This window comes from Pan troglodytes, chromosome 4 (assembly GCF_028858775.2).
Source record: "Pan troglodytes isolate AG18354 chromosome 4, NHGRI_mPanTro3-v2.0_pri, whole genome shotgun sequence".
Taxonomy (NCBI): Eukaryota; Metazoa; Chordata; class Mammalia; order Primates; family Hominidae; genus Pan; species Pan troglodytes.
Genome location: NC_072402.2, coordinates 142,079,798 through 142,103,124, shown reverse-complemented (window position 1 = coordinate 142,103,124; position 23,327 = coordinate 142,079,798). Strand labels below are relative to the sequence as shown.

At 38.1% G+C, this 23,327-nt stretch overlaps 1 protein-coding gene and 1 long non-coding RNA gene across 4 annotated transcripts in view; both read right to left on the bottom strand.

Moving 5' to 3' along the window:
• KCTD16 (potassium channel tetramerization domain containing 16) overlaps window positions 1-23,327 on the bottom strand; it is a 307,662-nt gene that overhangs the window by 81,923 nt on the left and 202,412 nt on the right. The gene's annotated exons all lie outside the window — the stretch shown is intronic.
• Window positions 11,651-23,327, bottom strand: part of LOC134810113 (uncharacterized) — a 32,774-nt gene continuing 21,097 nt past the window's right edge. Inside the window, exons 2-3 of the long non-coding RNA XR_010157353.1 lie at window positions 13,852-13,922; window positions 11,651-11,731 (exon numbers count right to left, since the gene is read on the bottom strand). This is a non-coding gene — a long non-coding RNA (uncharacterized LOC134810113). The remainder of the gene's footprint in view (window positions 11,732-13,851; window positions 13,923-23,327) is intronic.

Genomic DNA, 23,327 nt, shown 5'->3' with positions numbered 1-23,327 from the left:
CTGGATTAAGAAAATGTGGCACATATACACCATGGAATACTATGCAGCCATAAAAAAGGATGAGTTCATGTCCTTTGTAGGGACATGGATGAAGGTGGAAACCATCATTCTCAGCAAACTATTGGAAGGACAAAAAACCAAACACCGCATGTTCTCACTCATAGGTGGGAATTGAACAATGAGAACACTTGGACACAGGAAGGGGAACATCACACACTGGGGCCTGTTGTGGGGTGGGGGGAGGGGGGAGTGATAGCATTAGGAGATATACCTAATGCAAATGAGGAGTTAATGGGTGCAGCACACAAACATGGCACATGTATACATATGTAATAAACCTGCATGTTGTGCACATGTACCCTAGAACTTAAAGTATAATAAAATATATATATATATAATAAATAAAGTGAATTCAGCAATGCTAAAACAATACATAAATAATAAACAAGGAACTTGACTGGAAGATGCCACAAGTCAGTTTATATCTCGGGGACTGGAAAGCAGACTGATTTTTCTATGAGATATTAGAGCATTGATAAGCATGGGACTTATTTTGAGCCTGTTTTAGGAAACAGAGCAATTCTTGGGTATTTTGATTTGCAATGTTACATTTTAGGTTTGATCAGAGGCCTGATGTGGACTTGAGAGGTGATTAAAATGTATTATGTGAATATGTCACGTGTAAATCTTACAAAGCTTCTGTGCTTACCTCTTTAATTGGAGGCTCTGCCCCACAATTATCATCTAAGTAGGAAAAATATCAGCTAAGTTTTAATTTAGTCCACCAATAGTTTTCCCACATCTCCCCCAAATCAAGGACCAGGAATACGTTCCGAGTTTTATTGAAGTATATAAACGCAAATGTCCTTGAATGTAAATCCTGAGCTTTGACCTAAGGCAAAATGAGGTTAATGGAACAAAGTTTTGTGTTTTCAAAATGGGTGGCTAAGATCAGGTATGCCTCTTGGACATGGACACCTCACTTACATCAAAAGGATAAAGATGTCAAGGGCTGGAAAGTAATGAGAGAATTTGTAAAGGAAATATCTGGATAGAGCTGCTGCCGTTTGGCCGCCTCTTCTCCTTAAATGTAAGGGAGGGACAGAAGTGCTCTTCAAGGAGAACACCTAGAGAGCCTAATAAATCCCTGCAGTTGGTATCTGACAGGCAAAGTGGGAGAAAATGGGTCTGATTTCCCATTTTCTCCCTCCCCATTATGTCATCCACCCCCAAAATCTAGAGCAGGGTTTGCAATTTTTTTCTGCAAAGAGACAGATAATAAATATTTTAGGTTTTGCAATTCATATAGTCTCTTGCACATTGTAGTGCAAAAGTAACCATAGACTATACATAAACTAACAGATATGACTGTGTTCCAATGAAACTACTTACAAAAACAGGAAGCAGACCAGAGTCGGCCCATGGGCCAGAGCTTGCCAACACCTGATGTAGAGGCTGACAGACATCCTGAGCAGCAGAGCAGAGTGGCTGCTGCACTGCCATCAGTTTACTGGACCACAGCTGTCAGGCAAAGATGCTTGATGACCTCCCATGGTCCAGATCAGGACCATGGTGGGAAGAGACGGCCTGCCTGGAACTGCTTGAATTCTCCCCAAAACGACTACCTGGGAGGACAATAGAACTCTAATAGGGTGATTATTGTGGAGAGAATTGCTGAAACATATGGCTGTAAGCAGGAACTGCTAGTGCTGAATAGGTAGGCTGTGAGTAAGGAAGAATAGAGAAGACTACTACAGGTTCCTGCAGGCAGCTGGCCCAGCTGCGATTGCAGAGAAGACCAAACAACTGTGCTGAGACCTATTTGCCCTTAATATATCCATAAGAACTTTATTGCAGCAGAATGCCCAGAGAAGGCCCCCTGGAGTTCTCCATGAAAGGCAGCAAGACCTCTTTTCAGTGGATACATTTTATAAGAAGCTTGAAAAACAAAAATAAACTTGCATTTTGATTGCATTACATAAGTTGTTTAATTCAGTATATCAGACACGGACATATCGCCTCCCCATGCTTATCTGTGAAAAGAGAAATCGATAACTGAAACAACTATCTGGGTTATTAACCCAATTAAAAAACACCCCATGATTGCACTGATTCTCCAATTTCTGCCTTAGTCCTTAAGTGGGTCTCAAACTCTAGCAAGCATCAGAATCACATGGAGGGCTTCTAAAATAATATAAATTGCTGGGCCCCACTCTCAGAGTTTCTGATTCAGTTGGACTGAGGTGGGCCTAACAATCTGCATTTCTAACGGGTTGCCAGGTGATATTGCTGCTTCTGATCCAGGACCAGGCTTTGAGAACCACTGGGTTAAGCAAGACTAGTTTCCGGCTATAACTTGTCATCTCATCAAGAATAGGACCGTCTAGTGTTAGTTGGTGTACTAATTCATTCTCACACTGCTATAAAGAATGGTCAAAGACTGGGTAATTTTTAAAGGAAAGAAGTTTAACTGATTCACAGTTCCGCATGGCTAGAGAGGCCTCAGGAAACTTACAATCATGGCAGAAGGCGAAGGGAAAGCAAAGACCTTCTTCACATGGTGGCAGGAGAGAGAAGAGCAAGCAGGCAAAATGCCAGATTCTTACAAAACCGTCAGATCTCGTGAGGACTCACACACTATCACAAGAACAGCATGAGGGTACCCATCCCCATGATCCATTCACATCTCACTGGGTCCGTCTCTCGACATGTGGGGATTATGGGGATTACAATTCAAGATGAGATTTGGGTGGGGATATAGCCAAACCATATTACTTGGGCATATATCAATACTTAATTTGTATGTTCATATGGGTCATTAGTCATGTCCAGTTCAGTTTTCAGAGAACAACTATGGCAACACAATGATTCATTTGTGTTGCCAATACCACTTATCTCTTCTTATATCATAGGCAACTTTTCTTAAGAAACCTGGACTTCCTGGCCTTTTCTTTACTTTGCTAATGTATGACATGAAGGTACTTTCCATCAATATCAAGCATTTCATAAAATGTCACCAATCTATCCAATGCAAAAAAAAAGTATATTGAAAAGAGTTTACTGACATATTGTCTGACATTGTCATGATCCATGAGTGGCAGAAAATAGACACCCAGTGAGTAGGTAGATTTCCATCTGGCAAGAAGATGGCTGTAATGAGTACCAATGTGAAATGACAGATAGTAATAGAAACTAGAAAGTCGATGGGAAAATTAGCTTTCCTTGTTTCACATCTGCATGACAGGGGGAGCTGCCAATCATCAACTCCAGAGAGAGAGGCTTATTTGGGTTCCCGACCATGTGCAAAGCCATGTTCTCCTAAGTTTAAACAAAAAAAAAAAAAAAAGAAAAAAGAAAGAAAAAAAGGAAAAGCAAAAGAAAAAAACAGCATGAAAAAAATAATAAAATTCAGCCTGTTAAAGAGCTTTAAACAAATGTGGAGCTGCGAAACAAGCTGTCACAAATTGGCACAGAGAATGCAGAAAATCAATGTGAAATGAAAGCTGCCTCTCCTAACAAAATAAAGCTGGCAATTAACTCTTCCCATTCTTCCTGCAACCTACAAGTCATTGAAACTACAGAATGCAGGTTGTCAGGGAATAGGCCAATGCTTTAAATATATAGCCTACTCTCTCCTATAGCATGGTAAGTGGGTAAGAAATAGGCACGCAGGTGGCAGAGAAGACTTGGCTTTCTTAAGTACATATATGTATATGTATACATACACACACACTCACACTCTCTCTATATATATATACACACTGTATTACCACATAAAACTAAGAACAGATATTTGAGTGCCCCAAATTATACTTGCTGCCTAGGGGTTGAGTAGTATGACACAGGGCTAGAAAGTCACCTGACCAGCGTCTTAATAATATTCACATAGAAAAACACACAGATTTACCCCCACTTTAAAAAACAAGTTAGAAACTAAAACATTTCAAACTTCTCATATGTTTAGCTTTTTAGCTCTCTCTCTTCGTTGAATGACATATAAATAATAATGAGTAAAGGAAGTAACTAAAGCAATTACAAAAGTTCCAAAAAAAATCTTTCTAGAAAGACCAGGATATTGATATCTTTCACTAACTAATATCACAAGATTATTGCTCTGAATCAAGATGTAGGGGCAACAGTGATGAGCTATAATTCTACCAACAGAATTCAGAAGTGCTAAGTGCTATAAAAAGGGCTATAAATGGTTAAAAATTATACTATCATTCATCATAGTATTGTTATAGTATCCTCATATGTGTAAAAATGGAGTTTATTTTTAAATTAATTATGATGCCTATATATGAGCACAGTATCAATTAATATAATTTTATGCTCTGCAGTAACAAACAACCTCAAAATTTCAGTGGTCAGCACACAACAAAGGTGTACTCCTTTCTTATGCCATATCTAATGCTGGCCAGCGGAGGAACTGTTCATCATAGCCACTCAGGGGCTTGCGTTGATGGAGGCTTCACGTGCGCATGTGTTTCCATGCACACCAAGAGAGAAGCTAGGGAACATAGCAAATCACTCATTTGTTCTTAAATGTTCTGTCCAGAAGTAATACAAGTTATTTCTCTCAGTTTCATTGACCAAAGTCAGTTTTGAAAGGTTCATGCCTACCCTTAAAAGGAGCTGAGGGATTAAATCCTACAGTGCCCCAGAAAAAGGAGCGCTAGAGATACATGGTAAACAGTAGCAAGGCCAACTGCAGCCATCCACATTTCTTGCCTGGATGACTGAAATAACCTCTTAGCTGGTCTACGTGTTTCCACATAGGTCCACCTCTCATCTGGTCACACAGCATCCAGAGAGCATAATATTTTGTCCTTTTTAACACAAATCTAGTGGTCATAGTGGTCTCATGCTTCCATACACTTCAATGACTTTGCATTTAGCTTATAATGAGATTGAGCATCTTAAATGAGGCTCACAATGTAACTGCTGCCTACCACTGTGCCCTCAGATCCTTCCACTCACTATTTGAGCCACTCAAAGCACTTGCACTACGCACCTCACTCATAGCCACATTGGCCCCCTTTATGTTTCCTGAATTCATGGGGCTTTTTCCATGTGCTCTTCCCCCTGCATTGCTCCTGATTCCTGACCTGGCTTGCCAGCTTACCACTGCTCATTTCACGACTTTCTGTTTTCACTAACTCTGTATCTCTCTCCCACATCATTTGTTTCCTTCATGGCAACTATTATAACATACATTTAATATAATATAACTATTAAAACATACGTTTAATTTTACAGTTATAATTATATAGTCATTAGGCTTACCTAATACCTTTCTTCCTCTGTAAATTCACCAAGAGAAGAAATAATGGTTTTTTCGCCACCGTCTATAGATTTATACATAGCACTTAGCACACAACTTGTCATTGGGTAGGCACTCAACAACCACACAGATAAGTAAATTCAACACAATTCCACTATTAATGTCTAATAAAGATCATCAGATCAGTTAACATTTGTGTAGCAGAAAGCAGCTGATCTGGTATTTAAACAGAAAATCCAAATGTTAGCATTAAACACGTCTTTATGCCTTTGTTTACACTTCACAGTTTACAAAGAATATTTTCATCCATTATTGCAAATGGTCCTTCAAATTCATTGTAGGTACGTCAGGGTATAGAGTTACCATTTTATAAGGAGAAAATGGAAGCTGAGAGAAATGAAGAGACTTGCCCAATATTGTAGTGCTGGAAAGGGCCAAAGCTGGAAGGTGAATTAGAGACTCCTGACTGTACATCTGTTTCTCATTCCACAAACCATCCTGTCTCTTGATTCAAGAAGGTCAGCCCTGGAAGTATTCATGTGGGGACAGTGTTAATGAAAGGAAAATTATTAATACAACACCTGGGCCAGATTCTGAATAGATATGCAGAGGATGACCTTCAGTCTCACTATTCATTTCAGAATCTCTGCCCAAAGGAATTGATCGGGCAAAAGAACTTCATCAAGGTTCAGCTTTATAAATATATCGCTTCCCCATATCTCTAAGGACCTTGAAATCTCTACCATTAGTTCATGCCAAAACACATTTCTGAGAAGCCTTTTGCAATACCTGTGGTGCTTGGTAGGAGTTACATATTAAGCTATGAACACATTTATTCAAGAAATATATTTTGCACACCTACTGTATGCAGAACACTGTGCATGATGCAATATGCCAAGTTAGCTGGGAATGGAGTCAGGAAGCACCTGATTATAGTGGGGGCACAACGTAAGTTTGAGTAGAATGCCATGGGAAAGGATGGAGGGGGAAAGGAGCAGCAATTGGTTGGAGCGGGGAGCTGTAGGTACTCATAAAGGCACCAACCACCTTGGAAAAAAAGGAATTAAGAACACAGAAGACAAATATCACATTCATGCCCTAGATGTGACTAATCAACTCAATCTTGCTTTGAAAAAATCACTTCTCAGCAGCCATAAAAAGAAAGAACGAGTTTATGTCCTTTGCAGGAACATGGATGAAGTTGCAAACCATCATTCTCAGTAAACTAACACAGAAACAGAAAACCGAACACCCCATGTTCTCACTCATAAGTGGGAGTTGAACAATGAGAACACATGGACACAGGGAGGGGAACATCACACACTGGGGCCCGTCGGGGGTAGGGGGCAAGGGGAGGGATAGCATTAGGACAAATACCTAATGTAGATGACAGGTTGAAGGGTGCAGCAAACCACCATGGCACATGTATACCTACGCAACAAACCTGCATGTTCTGCACATGTATCCCAGAACTTAAAGGATAATAATGATAAAAAAAATTAAACACTTCTTACAGCCAGTTTGAGTTCCTCTCCTGAACAACTCAGTTTAATGACTGAATTTCAGCAACTGTAAAAAGAGCCTGACCCCCTAGCTCCCCAACCCCACAACCTTCCAACAGTTGTGAGCTAGACTCTCATCTTTCCCTCTCTTCTGAGATCCAATTCCAGCCTTCCCCTTTCCTTCAAACACATCACTATTTCCAGTTCCTGCCACAAGGTGCCCCCTGTGCACACTTCTCCTTGTTTTCAAAAAGATTTAAAATCACGTTAGGTAGAAGTGAACTAGAAACAAGGAAATCTACCTGGCTGGGCAGATAGCCATGATAAATTATCACATATAGAAAAGGGTACTAAATGGTTATATTGGCTCTAATTCTGTTCACATCCACATAAAAGAGCTGCATAAAATATTAAATGTGTGTAGCCACTCACTTTAGAGATGAATGATAAAGACTCATTAGTCTTGATAAAAGAAGTTTTTGAAATATGAGATTGAGTAATGAATATCCTCAAGAGCTGCCATAGAGATAGCAAACATTCAGCGACAGTCTGCATGCTGGAATCCAATTTTAATTAGGTCATTACTCCCATGATAACCAAGACCTTCAGAAGAAAGAGAAACTAACTTTTCTTTTTCCCAAACAGGGAAAGGGTCAAATTAGTTCTGAACCTAAAACATTTATGATCAACAGAAAGGGCAGCTTGATACAACCAAGAGAATGTTTATCAGCATGCTTGTGCATCACATTCTATCCATACTTCTTATGATTCTTCTTGCCGTTCCTTACATCAGCTGTCCCTCAACTGTTTTGGCACAGGGGACTGGTTTCGTGGAAGACAATTTTTCCACAGATTGGGCCAGGTGGGGATGGTTTCAGGATGATTCAAGTGTGTTGCATTTATTGTGTCCCTTATTTCTATTATTATTACATTGCACTATATAATGAAATAATTATACAACTCACCATAATGTAGAATCAATGGGAGCCCTAAACTTGCTTTTCTGCAACTAGATAATCCCATCTGAAGTTGATAGGAGACAGTGATGATCATCAGGCATCAGGTTCTCATAAGGAGCATGGAACCTAGATCCCTTGCATGCTCAGTTCACAATAGGGTTCCAGCTTCCATGAGAACCTAATGTTGCTGCTGATCTGACAGGAGGTGGGGCTCAGGCAGGGGTGCAAGTGATGGGGAGCAGCTGTAAACACAGATGAAACTTCACTTGCTAATCTGCCATTCACCTCCTGCTGTGTGGCCCAGTTCCTAATAGGCCACAAACTGCTACTGGTCCGTGGCCTGGGGGTTGGGGACCCCTGCCCTACATGATGATTTCTACCTTCAGCAACAATTTATTTCTAATGACTTGCTCACATAGCAGAGATGTCCATCTACCCTGGGACTGACTTCATTTGCTGAAGTAGGCAACCATACAGGGAGCTTATCTGATGGGAAGGAGGGAAGGATCCTACCCTCAGATGAAGCCAAATTTCTGTGGCTCTCAAAGAAGTCCTTTATGACCATCCTTGATAAAACACCCACATAACATCACCCTTACTTACTTTTATGGCATTTACTACCTCTTATATATTCATATACACACACATATTAAGACACATATATGTACATATATTTTAACTATTTATCTATCAGAATGAGTTTCACGAGAACAAAGTCTTTGTTTTGTTCACTGATGTATTCTGTGTCTCGAGTAGTGTGTCTCAATATTGTAGGTGTTTGATTCGTTGAATGGATATAGAATATATATTTTTCTCCATGTTGCTACCAGTCAGCATGGCTAAGACAAAGAGTAACAGGGCTTAATCATATTGCCTAAAAACAACTTCTTTCTATCCCAAATCATAAAGGCTGAAAATGTGAATTGAGACCTTCTTATGGCTTGCATAGACAGCCAAGACTGCATAAATTACATTTCTAGGGTTAAAATGTAGCTTTTCTTCTGTATTGATTGATTCATATCCCATGGTATCCAACTCTCAAATAAGCTTAAATTGAAGATAAAAGTTCATGAACAGTGTTACATTCAAGACAATATTCAGAGTTAATTAATAAAGGAAAACGTAAAGATTGGTAATAAAAGAAAAGCAATATAAAGTTCATTTATTTAAAAACTTGCTCTAAAATTGAACTCTGGATTTTTTTTCCCGATTAATAATAAATAATTGGTTCTATATAATCTTTGACCCTTAAAAAGTGAAAAAATTAATGAAATCAGTAGAAATGCTAGCTCTGCTTCTTACTAGAGTTGTGTCCTTAGGCAAATTACTAAACAGCTCTGACACTAGACCTTGTGATTAGTTAAAAAGGGGGAAGGGGCTCTAAAAAACTCTTCAATGATAGGGTTGTTGCTAAAGTGCCTACCCCTTATAGGCTGGACAGTAGAGCTGTGTCCACCTGGCAGCAAAGCTCCCATTGGGCCATTTTCTAAGTGGCATAGAAACCCATTTTGAAAGCTACACCTACAAAGTCATTCATGTAAGTGACATAAATTCTCACACTCCTGAGTTCCCTAATCCCTCAGATCTCAATAGAGACCTCCCTGCCTAGCCTGGGGCTTATGCACAACTCCAACACTTAGAGGGTGGTTGATTTCTTTTCCAGGAAAGCAAAAGAGTACCTGATTCTTTCTTTATGCTTTAAGTAAGTTGAGAAGCATCATTACTCCTTACAATGAAAAATTATTACCCTTGGGTATTAGTTCTAGTGTGGAGGAAGGAACTCAGGCTTAGGTTCAGAAAACGAGAGCTTGAACTTTGACTTCACTATTAAATATGTGACCTTGAATGACTTATTTTTTCTCAAAAAAGGAGCTCCTTCATCTATAAAATGGAGATAACAAAAATACCACCACCATGAGGTTGTGAGAAAATGATAAAGACACTATACATGAAAGTGCTTTGGGTTGGGCACAGTGGCTCACGCCTGTAATCCCAACATTTTGGGAGTCTGAAGCAGAAGATCACTTGAGCCCAGGAGTTCAAGAGCAGCCTCGGCAACAAAGTGAGACTCTGTCTCTCAAAAAAAAAAAAAAAAAAAAAAAAAAATTAAATTAGCCTGGTGAGGTGGCACATGCCTGTAGTCCCAGCTACTTGGGAAGCTGGGGTGGGAGGATCTCTTGAGCCTGGGAGACTGAGGCTGCAGTGAGCCATGAACCAGCCACTGCACTGTACCCCAACAGAGGGGGATTGTGTCTCAAAAAAAAAGTGCTTTGTAATTGGTAAAGGGCTCTACAGATGTAAGCTATTTTAGTTGGGTGAGCCTGGAGTTGTCTTTTACAACAATAATACCACTTTAAAGCTTACCAAGTACTCTCATGTGCATTAGCTCATTCAGACTGATGGAGCCTGAGTTGTTATTGTTAGTTCTGAGTCTTTGAGGAATGGCTGTTTTTTTTGTTTTGTTTGTTTTTGTTTTTGTTTTACCAAATAAACCATCAAAGCACTTTGGAATGTGCCAATTTTCATTCTTTTTTTCTTCATCTACATGCATTAACTAAGCATCTCTTATAAGCAGTGCATTAAGCTAAGAAATTCAGGGAATATAAAAAGATGGAAATGTGTTCCCTGTCATTGCAGACACACATATTTGTTCACTTAGTAAATATGTATTGAGTATTTACAATGGACTGCACAGTCATGAGCATGTACAGAGTCTAAAGTAGGAACTGTACAAATGAAAGAAAGAGAAAGAGAGAACAAATGTGACCATAGTACCACAGTACTATCCACAGTACTACCCATAGAATGGTCAATAACTACCTAAAAAATATACCAGTCTTAAATGACCAATCATCAGTATTTTGACAATGCCTAGAAATCTCAAGAAACTCCTCTTGCTACTAACTTTATGAAAGTATTTGGGGTTCCCTGGAATTGGTTACTGTGCAACTGGGATGCTTTAGTGATGGAGCTGCCATTCGGAAGGCATGAAGTACACACCCTAGCTACACTCAGTTCACAACAGAGGGCCCTTTCCAATCAACTGAGAGGGAAAGTCAATAGTTATTGAGCTCTGTAGAAAAGAAGAGATTAAAGATTATTTGCCTTGCTCTTAACTTAGTTTTTCTGCCAATCTAATACACGTGTCTGTTTTATCATATCCTGTCTTTACACATTTCTGGAAATAATATCTCTGAGTGGCAACAAGCTTACATGAAAAACATAAGAACAATATTTTAAATCCCAAGCAATGATTACTAGATAGCTCAGCCTCACTCTCTACCATGAATATTCTTAATGAAGAGTAGATGGCATGTGAAACTTTTAAAAGACAATCTTCATGCCTTTTAAAAATAGATGTTAATATTAGGTCCTGTTAGGCCAAAAAGGAAGTGGTAAGGAACCACTTCTTTTTTTAAGGGACCACCCCTCCTCCCCACAAGACACACATACTCTTAAATGATTTGAATCGGACCAACATATCTGTGCAGCATGAGCCCTACTTACAAAGCAGTTTATTGGTCCAGAGGCAGACATATACATTTTTGCAAATTTGGGATTGGAACCAAGAGTTGACTCAGTCTTTCCAGATGGCTGGACAAGTAATACATGAACTTGAAAGCTTATAGTGGCCATATTTTCTATTGTGAGAAGGGGAAGCAAAGAAAATTGTCCTATAGTAATGGAGTGACAATGAAGCAACATCTGGGGGAAAATATTTCACGTGAAAAAGAAATATGGTCCATATTTGGTCCCTTCCACCCACTGTCAATGAAGAAACCACTCAGAAGAAGTAGAAGTGGATGTGAAGGACATGAAAAATAAATCCCCATGGCTTGGCCCCAAGCATGTTACTGAAGACTATTTAAAATTAAATATAAAAATACAAGTAACAAATGCATATGTCATGTTCTTGGTTATATTTTTATTATCAATGATTTGTGGACATTATGCAACAATGCTATCTTCACTGAAGTCATCAGCATCTACGAGTAAACAAAAATATATTTTTCTGAATTTTTGTGCCTTATATTTTATTGAGAGGTTATAGCCTGAACGGAAATTTTCCTTTAGTGACAGCTATAATAGAGGAAAATAGTTTTCGCTCATATATTATTATCTTACAATGAAGTGTGAAGGAAATTATGATTTATGACTTTGCTGATTGTTTATTCCAGCTGCAGACATTATCCCCTTTAGCCAAAATACAGGCCATAATGTCCCACTTATTTGAATGTCAGACTTCCAACAGTGAGTCCAAAAGGGAACGAGCTTCTAAACATCCAAAATAAATATCACAAAATGTATGCACTTCATTACATGGAAGGGGTCATCCTACAGATTATATTGACTCTTCCTTACATGCTATTTTATACTCTTAATTACCTACTTATCCATCCTAAAACTTTAAAGAATAGCCAAGTGACCATCATTATGAAACAAAAGCTAGAAGCCAGAAATAAGACCCTAAAAATGGACCAATATTACCACAACAGTTCATTTGTTTTGTAGCATTTGGTCTCTACATTAAAGAAATAATAGTGCAAACATTAATGATGAATACGGAACAATAGAATATTTGTAAAATTTATCTTGAGTCATCAGAAAGAGGTTAAATTATGTTTACTATATTTTGTTTTAAAATGGTAGCAAAATAGGTAATGTACTTTGGAAGATGTAATAAAACAATGTTATAATAAATAAAATTTTATTTCTCTATAATGAAAAAATAAATAAAATTTTATGTTAAAGTTACTTAGAAAAAATGTATTTATTTTGAAAACTTCATTGTAAGGTATTAGTATATTTCAGCAGCAATGCCAACAGTGCTGTCGTTTTGGTCAGATGTCTGATGAAGACAACAGAGAAAGGATTTAAAACACAGAATGACCAAGCTCCTTTCCCACTTCTTCCGTAGCCTCCAGTTCTATCCCCTTACCAGCTTTTCAAAGCTATAAGGGTGCCAAAGAAGTGCCTGGACTTTGTCTATCCATTACAAGGAAATGATGGTAACCCATTTTGCAAAGGTTTGGATACACGTAGAAATGCTCCATCACTTGCTACCTGATCTGCATGAGAGAAGAGCATAAAATATATCAACTCACCATCTTAAATCCTCTCCCATTTCAATGACTCCCACTCATCTTGAAAATTAAGTTCAGCTTTTCCTCAGGAAAAAAACTGCTATTTATTCCATTACACAAAGACTAATATTTCACTGGGGGAAATCATCTATTTGTAAGTGTTAATTCATAGCTGCCACATTTACTGTTGTAGTTTTTCTGATCAAAAAGATGTCTACAACTCACCATTTTTAATGAATAGATTCTTACGTATTTTTTATAATATTGGTTTTTAACCAAGTGTTTCAAACCCATCAGAAATGCCTGCTAAGCCTCAGGCTCAGATGGTCATGAAGGCAAAGGACATAACTGAAACCAAATAAAGGATGAACAAGATAAGCCTATGGCTGGTCATGATAATGCATTTTAAAATTTCCAATGTATGACTCTCATTCGGCTCTATAATGAAAAACTACCAGCCACCATTTGCTTTGCAAACACTAATCCTAGTACCTCATGGGCTTTTGTAAAAGAAAAAAAAAATCTCCTGAGAAAATATTGCAGTTTTAGGAAAGCAATGTTTTCAGCTGCTGTAATCATTCTAATTACTTTAGAATGTTTCTTTTTTTTTTTTTTCCTTCACCCTCTAGGGCCTTTTTGCCTTCAAATCAGCTACAGAAACAAAGCAATTTAGCACAGTAAAAAGCTTATTAACATATGATGCAGTTCAGTGGCATGAGAAAAGACTAGGGAGAAAACAAGAGATCCATCCTATGAAAAAGGTAGATCTGAATATTTCAAATCAAAAAAGCTGAGCCAGGGAGTGAATAACTCAACAAAATGTGAAAAGAAAGGTCAAAATGGCAGCTCTGACGCAGAGAAATGTCAGCTCTACAGGATGAAAGATGACAGTTTAATTCCTCAACTTGCCCAGTAAGTACAGTTTACAGCTAAGGTGGGCAATTTTCTAAATCGTCATTTATCATTTAAGAGAGTCCCTAGGTCCCCTTCAACTATGCGTCTTCTGCTCTTTTCAAACTTACCTGTGAGGTACCAGGGAAGGTGAAATGGCCTCATTTATCTGCAGACAGTGAATTTGCAGGTTTCTGCTTCTCTGCAGAGGTAACAGTAAGGAAAGAAATGAGTAGAAGTTAAGTGCCAAAACTATTTTGTCAGAGCAGATTAGGAAAACCAACGTGAAGCTCCCTACCAGAGGATTGTGGGTGCTTTGAATAGAAAGGAAACAATGTTTGGAATAGCATGTGAAAAATGCACAAGTTGGGCAAAGCAATATGAGAATTTAGTGGTGACTTTACTGCCATGGTCTTGTTTTCTTGATCCAGGAAGAATGAATAACTCAATGCACCTCCAAATAAGAGCTTAAGTAAATTCTGAAGTAAAAGAGATGAACATCCAGAGCCTCGCAGTGGATCCAGAGATGCTTTAAATAAAAACTTCACCTCCTCAAGGACAAATGGTCATTCATTCACTACTTGGCTATTGAGCATCTACTACATGTCAGGCATGGTGCTAGTGGCTAGGTATGTGGATATGAATAAAACAAATTTCCAGTTTTCTTGTAGTTTATCATATAATATGGGAGAAAGGTGATGTTTCTATTCCATATTCATTCATTCAATACTGAGTATGGAACAACTAACTATAGTGAGCTCAATAAGAGGATCCTAAGTATGGTGTCAGAGGCGAGGGTCATAGAATCCAGGGAGCCTTCCTGGAGGTGCTGATCTCTGAGCATATTTCTTTTTATTCTTATATTTTAAAATCTTTTTTCAAGTTTTATTTTAGGTTCAGGGGTGCATGTGCAGGTTTATTACCTGAGTAAATTGCGTATTGCTGGGGTTTTGTGTACAAATGATTTAGTCACCCAGGAAGTGACTAAAGAGTACCTTCACCCTCCTCCCACATGCTCATCCTTCAAGTAAGAACCTATGTCTATTATTCCGATCTTTGGTTCCATGTGTACTCAGTGTTTAACTCCCACGTATAAGTGAGAATATGTAGTATTTGATTTTCTGTTCCTATATTAATTTACTTAGCATAATGGCCTCAGCTACATCCATGTTGCTGCAAAAGGCATGATTTCAATTTTTAGGGCTGCACAGTATTCCATCATATGTATGTATGTATGTATATAAACATCTTCTTTCATCCAGTCCACTGTTGATGGGAACCTAGGTTGATTCCATATCTTTGCTATTGTAAATAGTGCTGCAGTGAACATATGGGTGCATGTGCCTTCTTAGAAGAATTATTTATATTCCTTTAGGTATGTACCCAATAATGGAATTGCTGGGTCAAATGGTAGTTATCTTTTAGATTCTTTGATAAATCTCCAAACTTCTTGAGATGGTTTGAACATATGTCCTTACCCAAATCTCATGTTGAATAGTCATTTCCAATGCTGGAGGTGGGGCCTGGTGAGAGGTGTTTGAATCATGGGGATGGATCTCTTATGAATGGCTTGGGCCATCCCATTGGTGATAAGTGAGCTCCTGCTCTGAGTTCACACGAGATCTGGTGGTTCAAAAGTGTGTGGCACCTCCCCCCTCCACTCTTTCTCACTTGCTTCTGCTTTTGCCATGTGACATGCCTACTCCCGCTTTGCCTTCCATCATGATTGTAAACTTCCTGAGGCCTCCCTAGAAGCCAAGCAGATGCCAGCCCTATGCTTCCAAGCCTGCAGAGCCTTGAGCCAAAAACCTCTTTTCTTTAAATATTGCCCAGTCTCAGGTATTTCCTTATAGCAATCCAAGAACAGCCTAATACACTGCTTTCTGCAGTGGCTGAACTAATTTACATTCCCACCAGCAGTGTATAAATGTTCTCTTTTCTCCACAACCTTGCCAATATCTGTTATTTTTTGACTTTTTAATAATAGTCATTCTGAATGGTGTGAGACGGTATCTCATTGTGATTTTGATTTGCATTTCTCTGATGGTTACTGATGTTGAACTTTTTTTTCATATGCTTGTATGTCTTCTTTTGAAAAGTATCTGTTCATGTCCTTTGCTCATTTTTTAATGGGGTTGCTTGTTTTTTCCTTGTTAATTTGTTTAAGTTTCTTATAGATTCAGGATATTAGACCTTTATCAGATGCATAGTTTGCAAATGTCTTATCCCATTCTATAGGTTGTCTGTTTACTCTGTTGATAGTTTCTTTTGCTGTGCAGAAACTCTGGGGTCTCACTTGTCTATTTTTGTTTCTGTTACAATTGTTTGTGGAGACTTTGTCATGAAATCTTTGCCAAGGCCTATGTCTAGAATGGTATTTCCTAAGTTTTCTTCTGGGGTTTTTGTAGTTTTAGGTTTTCATTTAAGTCTTTAATCCATTTTGAGTTGATTTTTATATGGTGCAAGGAAGTAGTCCAGTTTCGATCTTCTGCATATGGCTAGTCAGTTATCCCAGCATCATTTATTGAATAGGGAGTCTTTCCCCCATTGCTTGTTGTTGTTGACTTTGTTGAAGATCATATAGTTGTTCTGTAACCTGTTCCATTGATCTATGTGTCTGGTTTTGTACCAGTACCATGCTGTTTTGGTAACTGGAGCCTCATAATGTAGTTTGAAGTTGAGTAGTGTGATGCATCTGGCTTTGTTCTTTTTACTTAGAATTGCTATGGCTAGTTAGGCTCCTTTTCAGTTCCATGTGAATTTCAAAATAGTCTTCTCTAATTCTGTAAAAAATGGCATTCATATTCATAGTTTGATATAAATAGCATTGAATCTGTAAATTACTTTGAGCAGTGTAGCCATTTTAAAAATATTGATTCTTCTTATCCATGAGCATGGAATGTTTTTCCATTTGTGTGTGCTGTCTCTGGTTTTTTTCAGTGGTGTTTTGTAACTCTCATTGTAAATATCATTTACCTCCTTGGTAAGCTGTATTCCTAGGTATTTTATTCTTTTTGTGGCTGTTGTGAATGGGATTGTACTCTTGATTTTACTCTCAGCTTGGACATTATTGGTGTAAAGAAATGTAACTGATTTTTGTATATTTATTTTGTAGCCTGAAACTTTACCAAAGTTATTTATCATTTATAGGACCCTTTGGTCAGAGACTATGGGGTTTTCTAGGTATAGAACCATAAGTGTAGAATATTTTTTAGGTATAGAATCTCGGCAGAGGAAACCACACTTGCAACTGCATATATGTATAAAACCAGCATATTGCCGTCTATACCAGAGTATGTATGTAAGGAAAATGAAAAAAATTAAAAATATAGACTACATTTACAATACAATACATGTAAGTGTTGGAAATACATGGATGTTTGGTTTATTCTTTTATTTACATTTTGCTTTATTTGAATATAACTTTTATAAATATGTTTCTCAAGTCAGTGATAAATATTTGAAACAATAACTTCTGACTCAGCCTAGCTAAAATTCTCAACATCAAATGCCAACTAAAAAGAAAAAGGCATGGATGATCTTATTTGGTGCGTTTGCAAAGGCCATCTTTGTGAAACTTTAATTTAAAAGAAAGAGTGAATAATTATATATTTTCTGTCATACCCATACAAAGAAACCTATCTGAAAACTTGTTGAAGATGTTACCTTTGAAAATAAAATAACAACCATATTTAGGACTGGAACATGCCCCCAAGCTCCCAAATGAACTCCTTGTCTTTAATCTATTATAATGATATTCTTAAAGATATCCTCCAAAAGTAACTCCCAAACCCTCCATCAGTAATGCACTCTGTTCTCTCACAGTCCCTATAGTCACAAAGCTTATTTATAGGACACCTAAATTCATCTTATTACAATTCTAAACCCATTTCAAGTAAGCCCCTCTTCTTCTAGTATGTGAAATATCTATTTACTAATCCTCCAATCTTTATCCAAAGTCTAACCCAATGTGTAAACACAGCCTAAATATGAAAAGAGACTCCCTCTCATATCTTTCTTGTCATCCATGGGAACATGTGGGGAGTTAGGCCAAAGAGCAGGCATAAAAATGGGAAAACCTAATGGGCAGGAGAGAAGGAAGACATGGGTAGTCGTAAAAGGCATATACCTGCCTCAAACATTTCATAATAAAAAGAATCTACTTTTGAGCACAAAATATACTGAAAGCAGAAAGTTCATCTGACAATTGCCAAACGTCAGTATTCCAGGATGTATCCCTTTCTCCATGAGTTGTAAATGAATATTCATTCTGAAGCCAAGGCATCTAAGAGAAAGGCCACAATTAATATCGCCAAATCCCATTTCATGAATGCTTGCATTTTCTCCTATGACGAATGTTAGCATAAGATTAATGCATTGTAAAAAGTCATTTAAGACAAAACAACCATCTGTCTATATGCAGTGAAGCAGAGAGAAGAGGCCAAATAATACGTTGGTTCAGCTCAATCCATGCCTGGTACATTAGCTGTTTACTTGAATAATTTAAAAACACAAGTCTATTCTGTTGTCTTGACCAGGGCTAATCTAATGAATGATGACACATGTGAGATGATTTTAATGCACTTTAAACATCTTATTTAAATTACACAAGAATGTAACAAAGGCATAGAAATGACATACTTAATAAAGTTGGATTCCAAAACTGTTCAAAAAAGAAGTAGCCCTGCATATTGGCCTTAACATATTGCACACATCTGAAACTAAGTAATTATTTCCACAATTTTATTATACAAATGAAAACCACTCTTCAACTAGCTAGATACGACATTTCAGTAGAGTAAGAGAATATGATCTAGCATCTTTAGAAGAAATAAAAAATAGTATTGATTCAAATCCTGTAAACTACTTATCAATGACCTGACAAAGCAAGAAACTACATTTGGTATATTATCTGGCAATATACACCACCTTATTCATATACATATTAGTCTAATTTCATCTCTGTGTCTGGAATTTCATAGCTGTAAGTTCTTCTATTACTTTTCACTACAGATTTTTCCTGCAATTCTAAATATACCTTCCTACCCCAACCTCCAGGCTAGTAGTCTTCCTTTCCCTGGGGAAAAAGAGTGAGAGCACAGAAGGAGGGAAGGCTGTGTTCTTTGAAATTCAGGAAAACCTCCTTAAAATCCCAAACCATGCATGGAAATCTGAATATCTGCTAAGTGTTTAAGTTCCTTTGTTTTCTTATAATTAACGTCCCCTTCTGACCAATTTCAAGTTATGATATCTATGTATATGAAAGGACAAGGACACACACAACACATACATTCATGCTTTCCCTTACTTGGAATGGAAGGAAGTTACAGGAAAACAAAGTATACAAGATTGAAAAAGAGATACAACAGATAATTACCTACCTAATTGCACAAAATCATGGCATTGTGGAAAGGGAGGTTTACCAGATGTGGAGGGATGGAGAGTTTGATTATCACTGCTCCCTTTTCCATGTCCCTAGTCATTCCTGGGTCTGAGAACTTAGTGAACCTGAAATGACACATTTAGCACAACAGCCTGCAGAAGACTTGTCAGCAGGATGTCATTCTTGGCACTATGAAAGGGCTGATGGATTTTTAAATAATCTTCTCAGAAGCTTAAATTTAGGGAGGGCTTCTCTTCTCCCCTCTTCAACCCAGAGTTTTTAATGTATGTAGCAGATTGGGTAAGTTTGGAGAAGAGAGGGTTAAACAAAGGGTCATAAACTGCTGGTCTGTGGACTGACTCTGGCCCCAGAGAGGCATTTTCTTTAATTGTATAATGTAATAAAATTAATAAGTGTCACATGCAGTTCCTAATTTGTGTGTTCTGTTGAATATCAGATCTGGCTACTCTAGCCAACTTTCATGTCTGGCAGCAATTAGCTAGAGCTGAGTCTCAGCTGCCCTTGAGCCAGGATATAAATTTACCAGTTTGCCACTGTCCACTCCATTCCTTATAGCCTGATATCCAGCCACTTGACTCGTGTATGCTGTATCCAGGACCTCTATTAATATGTATTTGAAAATGTTATAGTTAAGATGATCAAGGAACCCCAAGAGAAAGTAAAAAGAGAGACAGTCCAATAGGGGATGTTTCTCCTTGAAGAGAGAAGGGCTCCATGAGGGATGGCCAGCATTGGAGAGCTATAATTGCAGACCTGTTGGAGGAAATGGGGTAGGAAATGAGTTTGATAAAATAGAGAAACAATCCCTAAAACACCACCTCCTCATCCAGTGTTATCCCAAATCTGAATGCGTAGATATGTACACCCAAGCCTGCAATAAGGAATAGTCTGCTGGGTTTCTTCTGTAATCTTGAATGGCCAACAGAAAGACTGCTCAATTATGAATGGCACAAGGGGTGTGGCACTGCAGTCATGCCAGAGCATTCACCAGTTCTCATCTTTACAGTGTTAGTGATCGCAGCCAATAAGATTGATTCCCAGTTTATAATTTTCAATATCCTACCATCCTTAAAACACGACAAAGCCCTTTAATCAGTTTCCATTAGAAAGCCAAACAGTCCAAGAATATTGTTGGATCCTTTTTTCTAACTGGAAATCTAGGACTCACAGGATTCATATCCTACTATATATTGCATTTCACTTGGAAAAATATGACATATGATGCTTCTCTCAAGAATCTCTGGCTGCTCTGTAAATCAGTCTTTAATTTTTCTCACCCCGTCCTTTCCCTTATTTGAACCAAAATTCTCTCCTCCATCATCAAATTATTTTATGACACAGAGTAGCCTCCAATTTTTGTGTGAAACCTGGGTCCAGACTCATACCTGGAATCCAGAAACTCATTTCTCTCCAGTGGAGGTCTTATCAAATCATTTTCTCAGCAAAGTCTATCTCTCTCTACAAAGGAATTATTAGACCAACTACCGAGATTGTAACATTTTGTCCATATTATTACACATTATTCAGTATATTTCTTTTTGATAAAGACTATACCTTTCATAAATAAAGTATACAATGAATACCCTTGGACATATATCTATAATGAGTTAATTATCAACCAGCAGGAAACTAAATCATAAATGAAAAGAAAAGTATTGAGACCCAGATATCACAACAGAAGGAAAAAGGATGTATAATAAGAAAATGGAAAAAAAGGTAGACATGACTCTGAATGAGGAAGATTTTATTAAGAAAAAAAAGTTTGCACTTTGGGAGGTCGAGGCGGACCAATCACTTGAGCTCAGGAGTTCAAGACCAGCCTAGTCAACATGGTGAAACCCTGTCTCTACTAAAAGTACAAAAAATCAGCCAGATTTAGCGGCTCGTGCCTGTAATTCAAGCTAGGAATTCTCCTGCCTCAGGAGGCTGAGGCAGGAGAATCACTTGAACCCAGGAGGCGGAGGTTGCAGTGAGCTGAGATCACACCACTGCACTCCAGCCTGGGCAACAGAGCGAGACAAAAAAGAAAGGAAGGAAGGAAGGAAGGGAGGCAGGGAAGGAAGGGAAGGAGTTTGATGTGACGGTCCTAGAATATTGGTCCTAGGAAGCACATCTTGGTTTCTCACCTCTCCATTTTCAAATGGGAACACCAAGGCAAAGCCCTCTGGAACAAAAAGACACATAAATATAGTTGCTGAAATGAGAAAGAATTTTCTCTCATACAACAGCAGGGGCAGTTCTACTCCATGAACCTTTCAAGTACTCAGGTTCCACCCATCTGGTATTTCCAGCATCACCTGGAATACTGTCCTCTTCTGCAGGGTCAGTATGGCATTATCATACCCATGTCCCAGATCACAGGAGGGGAGAAACACAGGAATTCCAGGTCAAGCATTTTCCTTTCAGGGACATGACTTTTTCTCATGTTTTTATATTTCATAGATGAGAACTAGATCACATATTCACACTTATCTGCAGAGATATGTATGATTATAGGCTCCAGTTGTTCAACTGAAATTCTATTATAATAGAAAAAAGGAAATATATTTTGGGAGAGACTACTAGCAGATTGGTGTAGACATCAAGAAGGTAAGACACTTGCCAGAGAGCATGAGCTATTCCAACCAGTTTGCTAGTAAAAGGTTATGGTAGTATCTCTTCATAATATGCCTCTTCTCAAAGAGCTGAGCACAGAAGACCATGTCCTGGAAAGCAATAAACCTTGAGATTCAGAATGAAGGCCTTCCCTATGCAGACCATGGCTCGTTCACCTGTATGTGGTCAATCCCTTGGCCAAGAATTAACTAGCATTAGAGTTAGCCACACAACTGACCTAAGAGATGTTGCAATAAATGCATAATTGCTGGGGAACAATGTAAAAGGCAGTGTGGACCCGGAGACAACAGCAGTCCCAAAGTGAAAATCCCTGGGAAGGAGAAGTCATATGCTACTTTTTGCTGAGTAGAAGCTAAGAAAATGGAACTGAAACAAACCTGTAGTTCTAAACTTCAGTGAAAAACACAGCAGAGAAAAGATGTTGTGGTAATGAGAGCTACAGGCATATCATGCATGTTAGCTTAGTAGTACTTTATCAGGAAAAAAAAAAAGTAGCCATTTTCATTTCTTAGGAGTATGCAAAAGGCCACAAGATTGGCCACAGAGTATTGAAAGAAATAAAAGTCAAAGAGGTTATTGTCCAGTACTGCTCTGCTTTCCTTTCTACTAGGGACAGGAAAACACTACCTCTATTAGTAATCATGACAAACTAAAAGTTTGAGTGAGATCTCACTCTATCAAAAAAGTTAGCTTTCTAAAGAAACCTGAATTCTTTCACCTGCTACCTCCCATTTAGCCTGCATCACAACATTTAGCAGATGATACTATGTCACCTCGTGAATCTTTCTGTCATTTCAAATATAAACCTTGCTATCCAACCTCACTCTCTCCTTCCCCTAGTAATGCTAGATCTAAATGTCTTCAGAGACCGAGGTTATCTCATCATCTCTACTTCATCCCAGAGTACCTAGAAGAATGCATCAAACATCATTCCTTGTCATCTCTTTCAAAGCAATAGGATGGTACAGGTTCCAGTTTAGATTGTGCTTCTAATATTAATATTTTTTACTGAAAATTTGGCATTTTATTTTTGAAATATTTGTCAGGTGATAGGCCGAATAATGGCCCCCACAAAGACGTCCAAATTCTAACACAGAAAACCTGTGGATATGTTGCCTTACATAGCAAAAGAGGCACTGCAAACAAAGTAAGGACTTGAAATGGGATATTCTCCTGGATTATCCAGATGGGCTGTCAATATAATCATAATGGTCTGTACATAGAGGCAAGAGGTTCATATAAGGGAGAACTTGATGTGGTGATTGAAACAGAAACTGCAGTGATGCAGCTAGGAGCCAAAGATCTTCAGAACTGTAAGATAATACATTTGTGCTGTTTTAAGCCATGACGCCTGTGGTTCATTTGCTACAGAAGCCATAGGAAATGAAAACATATATTCTTCCAATTAGCAATGTAATCACATGGGCTAACTAACCTCATCTTACCAATTATTAAATATCAATCAAAGAGGAAGATGTGATTTGCCATTTGTAAATGCCTATGCCAGTAACTTCACATCTGGAATATTTTTCCTGAGGATATTTATACAAGATTTCTCTCATCTAGTAAAAAGAATGACAAAGATCT